This window comes from Pan troglodytes, chromosome 6, assembly GCF_028858775.2.
Source record: "Pan troglodytes isolate AG18354 chromosome 6, NHGRI_mPanTro3-v2.0_pri, whole genome shotgun sequence".
Classification (NCBI taxonomy): domain Eukaryota; kingdom Metazoa; phylum Chordata; class Mammalia; order Primates; family Hominidae; genus Pan; species Pan troglodytes.
In genome coordinates this window covers 130,204,688-130,211,448 of record NC_072404.2, presented here as the reverse complement: position 1 = coordinate 130,211,448, position 6,761 = coordinate 130,204,688, and the positions used below count along the sequence as shown (strand labels likewise).

The 6,761-nt window shown below is 39.5% G+C and overlaps 1 long non-coding RNA gene across 1 annotated transcript; it reads right to left on the bottom strand.

Annotated features, from left to right (window-relative positions):
- Positions 1-728: 728 nt before the first annotated feature.
- Positions 729-5,967, bottom strand: LOC134810559 (uncharacterized). The gene is made up of 3 exons (XR_010158948.1): positions 5,754-5,967; positions 3,957-4,085; positions 729-3,805 (listed from the first exon to the last, which is right to left on the bottom strand). It is a non-coding gene; the product is annotated as an uncharacterized LOC134810559 (long non-coding RNA).
- Between the last annotated feature and the right edge of the window lie 794 nt (positions 5,968-6,761).

Genomic DNA, 6,761 nt, shown 5'->3' with positions numbered 1-6,761 from the left:
CAAAGAAAAGGGGTAGGACAATCAATTAGTAATCTCAAAATGATAATGATACTATGTCATTTACTTGGAAACTAAAACATTTCCAAATACTTTCCACTCTAATAATGGAATAAGACAATTACAGTTTTAGGAGTTCTATAACTCTCATTGCTCTAGTGGTTTTCCAAACATTTTCATTATGTGATAGAAAATGGCTTTCTGCTCAGTACACCAGATAAATCTGGCCATGAACTTACTTGTAGGGTAACTGAAAGGTGTTGGTCTGTGCTTTTATTGCTCTATTTATAGAATAATGGCTAAACCTAACATTACCTTATAACCCATGAATAAATTATATAGTCTTATATTTTTAATCGGATTTCTTGATAGTGTGAGAAATGAAACCATGCTATAGCCCTAACCATAGACAACTATCTCTTCTCTGTAAAATCTGAGTAACAACCTTACAACAGAAAGATCTGAGCTCGGGGTTCCCAGTTCTGAACTCTTAAAACTGGGTGCAACTTTGTCCACCCTTGTTCTGCTATTGTTCAAGGAGGTAAAAGGTGGATATGAGAAATCTTCTCTACTCAAAAAATTGTCCTCCTCATAGTCTACTAATTACAAATAGGTGTAAGTTGAGCTCTTTGTTATCCTTAGAGTTAAAAAAATGCAAAGTAATAATATTGTAAAAGTTTGGAAAAGGAAGACAAATTCAGAGAAGAATTAATTGGATTGAATTGCATTGCTTCTTTTTTTTTTTTTTTTTTTTTTTTTGAGACAGAGTCTCACTCTGTCGCCCAGGCTGGAGTGCAGTGGCGCGATCTTGGCTCACTGCAAGCTCCGCCTTCCAGAGTCACGCCATTCTCCTGCCTCAGCCTCCGGAGTAGCTGGGACTAGAAGAGCCCACCGCCACACCCGGCTCATTTTTTTGTATTTTTAGTAGAGACGGGGTTTCACCGTGTTAGCCAGGATGGTCTGGATCTGCTGACCTCATGATCCGCCCGCCTCGGCCTCCCAAAGTGCTGGGATTATAGGCGTGAGCCACCGCGCCTGGCCTGAATTGCATTGCTTCTAATTGAAACAAGCCCAATAAAGAAGGGAGGAAAAGAGAAGAAACAGAATAAATTCAAAATTTTGCTCAACCGCTTATAATTTCTGTGATCCAAACAAATTACTTTTTCTGTATAGTGAGCATAATACTACCTTGCAGAGTTGTTCCAATAATTAAACAATATCACATACGCAAAATACTTAGCAGGCTGTAGTCATAGTTTAAGTGGCCATTTTTTTTTATGGAGTACACTGGTGGGAAAGGGCTAGAGTCTTGGCCACTCACTTACTAGAATAGTACAAGGTAGTGATCTTCCAACTGGGGTATGCAAAACCCTGGGAATACAGAAGGCTCCTCCAAGGAGTCAGAGGTATGAATCCTCCTAAGAGAATCAATGTCCAGATCCATTATTTCTCGATGTAATCTATTCTAAACTTGACCTTTTTAAGAACATTTCTGTGTGTGGTGAAGGCTGCGCTGCACGCTAGCAACATTTCCTTTCCTACTAACTTTTAAAAAATTAACTCCTCTAAATTATCAAAAAAAAAAGAAAGGCATTCCTTTTACCTATCACAAATTTGCTATGTTGCATTTCTCTATTGCAATAATGATCTAGGCTGTCAAGCAAGGGACAAGTTGAAAAATTGTTATGCATAGAGTCCCCTTTAATCAAGGTAGCATAACACTCCATCCATTCTACTAAAAGGGTACATTTCCAATACAAATCTACTTGTTAGAGTTAGTGATAATTTATCAAACTCTGTAATTTTTTTATTTTATCAATTGACTATTACTAATAATATAATAACAACTCAATCAAAAGGAATGTTTAACCCTCAGAGCTTTATAGTTGAAAGAAATTATTTAAAGTTCAATTTTAATTTATATTCACATTTTTGATACAGAAAGTATGAGAGGATGATCAATAAAAGACTTTCAAGCATGAAAATTGTTATATTATGATAATATTCTAGGGTAGTAGTATAATAAATGTACAATTTTGAGCAAAAAAAAGAAGGGATTGTTCATGAGTTTTTTTAAATTAATTGTTCTGGGTAACATATCACCATGGCATTTAGATTCCCTTGGAAACATTTAAAAGCATAATCTAACAGTTACATTTTTAAATTATAATATTTATAATATGTAGAAAATTACATCCTTCTCAGCCACTTAAACTTATTATTAAAAATGTATAAGATGGTACACAGTAAAAACACAATCTTCTGGTCCATGTATGCAATACAAGTTAGTCTACAGACCCCTTAGGCAGAGGTTAAGAGCATGGAACTTTTCAAATCAGAAAGAACAGGCTTTGAAATCAGTCTCCACCTCTTGATTTTTAATGACCCACGTTCAACTTAACCTCTCTGTGCCTCAGTTTCCTTATCTTTAAAATGGAGATAAACATGAAAGAATTAAACGAGATAATGCATCTAAAGTATTTAGCCTTGTGCCTGGCTTTTGGCAGCTATCATCATCACCATCTTTACTGCATATGGGGAAGACAAGGCAAGAGAGGCCTCAGTGTGAAAAGAGGATCCAAGAGTTACACTGCAGACTTGAAGTAACATTTCTTCAAAGAAAATATATACAAATGGCCAACAAGTACATGAAAACATGTACATTATTAGCCATTAGGGAAATGTGAACCAAAGCACAATGAGATACTCTTTCAAACCCACTAGAAAAGCTGGAATCAGGAGGGAGAGAGGGAGGGAGAGAGAAAGGAAGGAAAGAGAGAGGGAGGGAGAAAGAGAAAATAAAAAAGAAGGGAAGACAAATGCTATGGTAGCAAAAATGTGGAGAAATTGGAACCCCTCATACACTGCTTGTATGAATGTAAAATGGAGCAGTGGCTATAGAAAACAGTTTAGTGATTCCTTAAGAAGTCAATTACAGAATTTCCATTTGACCCAGCAATTCCACTGTTAAGTATATATCCAAAAGAATTAAAAACAGGTATTCAAACAAATATTTGCACACAAATGTTCACAGCAGCACTATTCACAATAGCCAAAAGTTGGAAACAACCCAAATTTCCATCAACAGATGAATGGGTATCGTTAAACAAATTGTAGCTTAACCACACAATGAAAGAGTATTCAGCCATTAGAAGGAATGAAGTTCTGAAATATACTACGATGTGTATGAAACTTGAAAACATGCTAAGTGAAGAAGCCAGACACAGAAGTTCACATATTATATGATTCCATTCATATGAAATATTCAGAATAGGCAAACCCATTAGAATTGCCAGGGACTGGGAGGACAGGGAACAACTGCTTAATAAGCAGAGAGTCTCCTGTGGAGTTGATGAAAGTGTTTTAGAACTAGATAGAGGTTAAGTTTGCACAACATTGTGAATATACTAAACACTATACAGATTTGAAAACTTGCATTTCACATGTTGTATGTTTTATGGCAACAATTCTTCAATAATGATAACAAAGATGGTCACTTACCCTCAGTGTTTCCTTCTTGTCTCCAGGTTTTATTAATGCCTTGAGAAGCACTGGCTATCAATAATATCTAAGAAACTTTAACAGTCAAAGCATAGCTGCTGTTCACAGCTGTAAAGCCGCACTGTAGGGAGGTTGCTTTCTCTGAAAGATGATGTATTTCTGAAACCATAGTTACAGGCAACCCTCCACATTGCAAAAAGATTACCTGCAGCAACACCATTTTGAGGACTTTAAAGGGGTCATCCTACTTTTTAAGGAGTAGATGGAATCCTCTGCTTCATAACAAGCTCTTACATCACAAGAAGAGCTGAGGAAAAGAGAAGGAAGAGAGACTGATGGGGACACAACATTCTTGTCCAGGGGGCAGGGCTTGGGGTTTTAGGAAAGTTAGACTGGGAAAGGGGACTTGCATAATCATTGAACAGTGCAAATTGCCCAAACGTGGCCAAACTACTTACCTGGTTGCAGTCTGTGGTGAGAGTTGGAGTCTCTATGAGATTCTTGCATGTAGATTCCTGCTTCAACATTTTCTATCTGGGTAACTTGAGGCAGATTGCCTAATCTATGCAAGGTTCCGTTTTCCTCACCTGTAAAATGAGGATAATAAAATCTACTTCCAAGAGCTTTTTTGTGAGGGTAAAAAGATACAAGGTAGTTTTCCCACAAACTTGTCTGAGAATGACAATCACCTAGCATGCTTTCTAAATAATAAGTTTTTGGGCCCCATACCAGACATGGATCTGGATCATAGGGTACAGGGAGAGGGCTGGGAATCATATTTTGAATGCCTTCCTGGAATGATACTTAGCGATCTAGCTAGAATGGGAAATAATAAAGCTCTTGGTACATAAGTAGTCAAAAGTGTTATTTATTATGAATATTTTAGATTATTATTTTGGTGGTTATGGTAAACATTTAAACGAGGTGTCCAGGAAATCAAAATAATTAATAAAAAAAATTAAAAACCCATTCGAGTGTTCTTTTCCTCATGTTATACAAATAACTGACTTGACCAATTTTTCTCCATTCAATATACTAAAATTGAGAAGGAAAAAATAATAACAATTTAAGCTTCTGAAAAAGATTATAACACTGTCAGCAATTAGGACAGCCATTTGAGGACAGTTTCTTTTTGGCGATAGGAGAGGAGGTAGAAATTCTAACAGATAAAAAATCTCCGCCAGTTCCCTATTGAGATTTCTCATGAGTCAATGACAATTTTAGTATTTTCAAAGAATAACAACTCTTTGATCTGAGGGTATGCTCTTTATTTTATCAGTTTGAAAGAGAGTCTGATGTCCCAACTAGATCCAGTTAATCCCCCCACTACATTGACTTTTAAAATTTGATTGTGGGCCACAGTAAGGAATACATTTTACATTGTATTTCAGCTATATATGTATCTGGAATAATACCATTGTGTATCCTTATAATGTGCTATGCATTTGGATATTCTCTATTTTTTTCTTTTTTTTTTTATTTTTAGAAATTCTGGTTGCAATCCACTAATTTCTTTCACAACTACTAATTTGTCCCAAACCACTAATGGGTTGCAGCCTAAAATTTGAGAAGCACTGACCTAACATATGCATCTGAAGTTAGTATTTTCACCTTCTCACAAATTGTGAATCATAAAATGACTGGTTTGGATTAAAAATAAGCCAGAGAGCCCAGGCAATGTGGCTGACACCTGTAATCCTAACATTTTGGGAGGTTGAGGCAGGAGGATGGCTTGAGCCCAAGAGTTCAAGACCAGCCTGAGCAACATAGTGAAACCTCATCTATACTAAAAATAAAAATTAGCTGGGTATGGTGGTGAATGCCTGTGGCCCCAACTACTCAGGATACTGAGGCAGAAGGATTACTTGAGCCAGGAAAGTCAAAGCTGCAATGAGCTGTGCTCCTGCCACTGCAGTCCAGAGTGACATCCTGTCAAAAGAAAAAGAAAGAGAGAAAGAGAGAAAGAGAGAAAGAGAGAAAGAAAGAAAGAAAGAAAGAAAGAAAGAAAGAAAGACCGAATAGGAACAGCTTCGGTCTACAGCTCCCAGCGTGAGCGACGCAGAAGACGGGTGATTTCTGCATTTCCATCTGAGGTACCGGGTTCATCTCACTAGGGAGTGCCAGACAATGGGCACAGGCCAGTGGGTGCACGCACCGTGCGCGAGCCGAAGCAGGGCGAGGCATTGCCTCACTTGGGAAGCGCAAGGGGTCAGGGAGTTCCCTTTCCGAGTCAAAGAAAGGGGTGACGGACGCACCTGGAAAATCGGGTCACTCCCACCTGAATATTGCGCTTTTCAGACCGGCTTAAAAAACGGCGCACCACGAGACTATATCCCACACCTGGCTCAGAGGGTCCTACGCCCACGGAGTCTCGCTGATTGCTAGCACAGCAGTCTGAGATCAAACTGCAAGGCGGCAGCGAGGCTGGGGGAGGGGCGCCCGCTATTGCGCAGGCTTGCTTAGGTAAACAAAGCAGCCGGGAAACTTGAACTGGGTGGAGCCCACCACAGCTCAAGGAGGCCTGCCTGCCTCTGTAGGCTCCACCTCTGGGGGCAGGGCACAGACAAACAAAAAGACAGCAGTAACCTCTGCAGACTTAAATGTCCCTGTCTGACAGCTTTGAAGAGAGCAGTGGTTCTCCCAGCACGCAGCTGGAGATCTGAGAATGGGCAGACTGCCTCCTCAAGTGGGTCCCTGACCCCTGACCCCCGAGCAGCCTAACTGGGAGGCACCCCCCAGCAGGGGCACACTGACACCTCACACAGCAGGGTATTCCAACAGACCTGCAGCTGAGGGTCCTGTCTGTTAGAAGGAAAACTAACAAACAGAAAGGACATCCACACCGAAAACCCATCTGTACATCACCATCATCAAAGACCAAAAGTAGATAAAACCACAAAGATGGGGAAAAAACAGAACAGAAAAACTGGAAACTCCAAAACCCAGAGCGCCTCTCCTCCTCCAAAGGAACGCAGTTCCTCACCAGCAACGGAACAAAGCTGGATGGAGAATGATTTTGACGAGCTGAGAGAAGAAGGCTTCAGACGATCAAATTACTCTGAGCTACGGGAGGACATTCAAACCAAAGGCAAAGAAGTTGAAAACTTTGAAAAAAATTTAGAAGAATGTATAACTAGAATAACCAATACAGAGAAGTGCTTAAAGGAGCTGATGGAGCTGAAAACCAAGGCTCGAGAACTACGTGAAGAATGCAGAAGCCTCAGGAGCCGATGCGATCAACTGGAAGAAAGGGTATCAGCAAT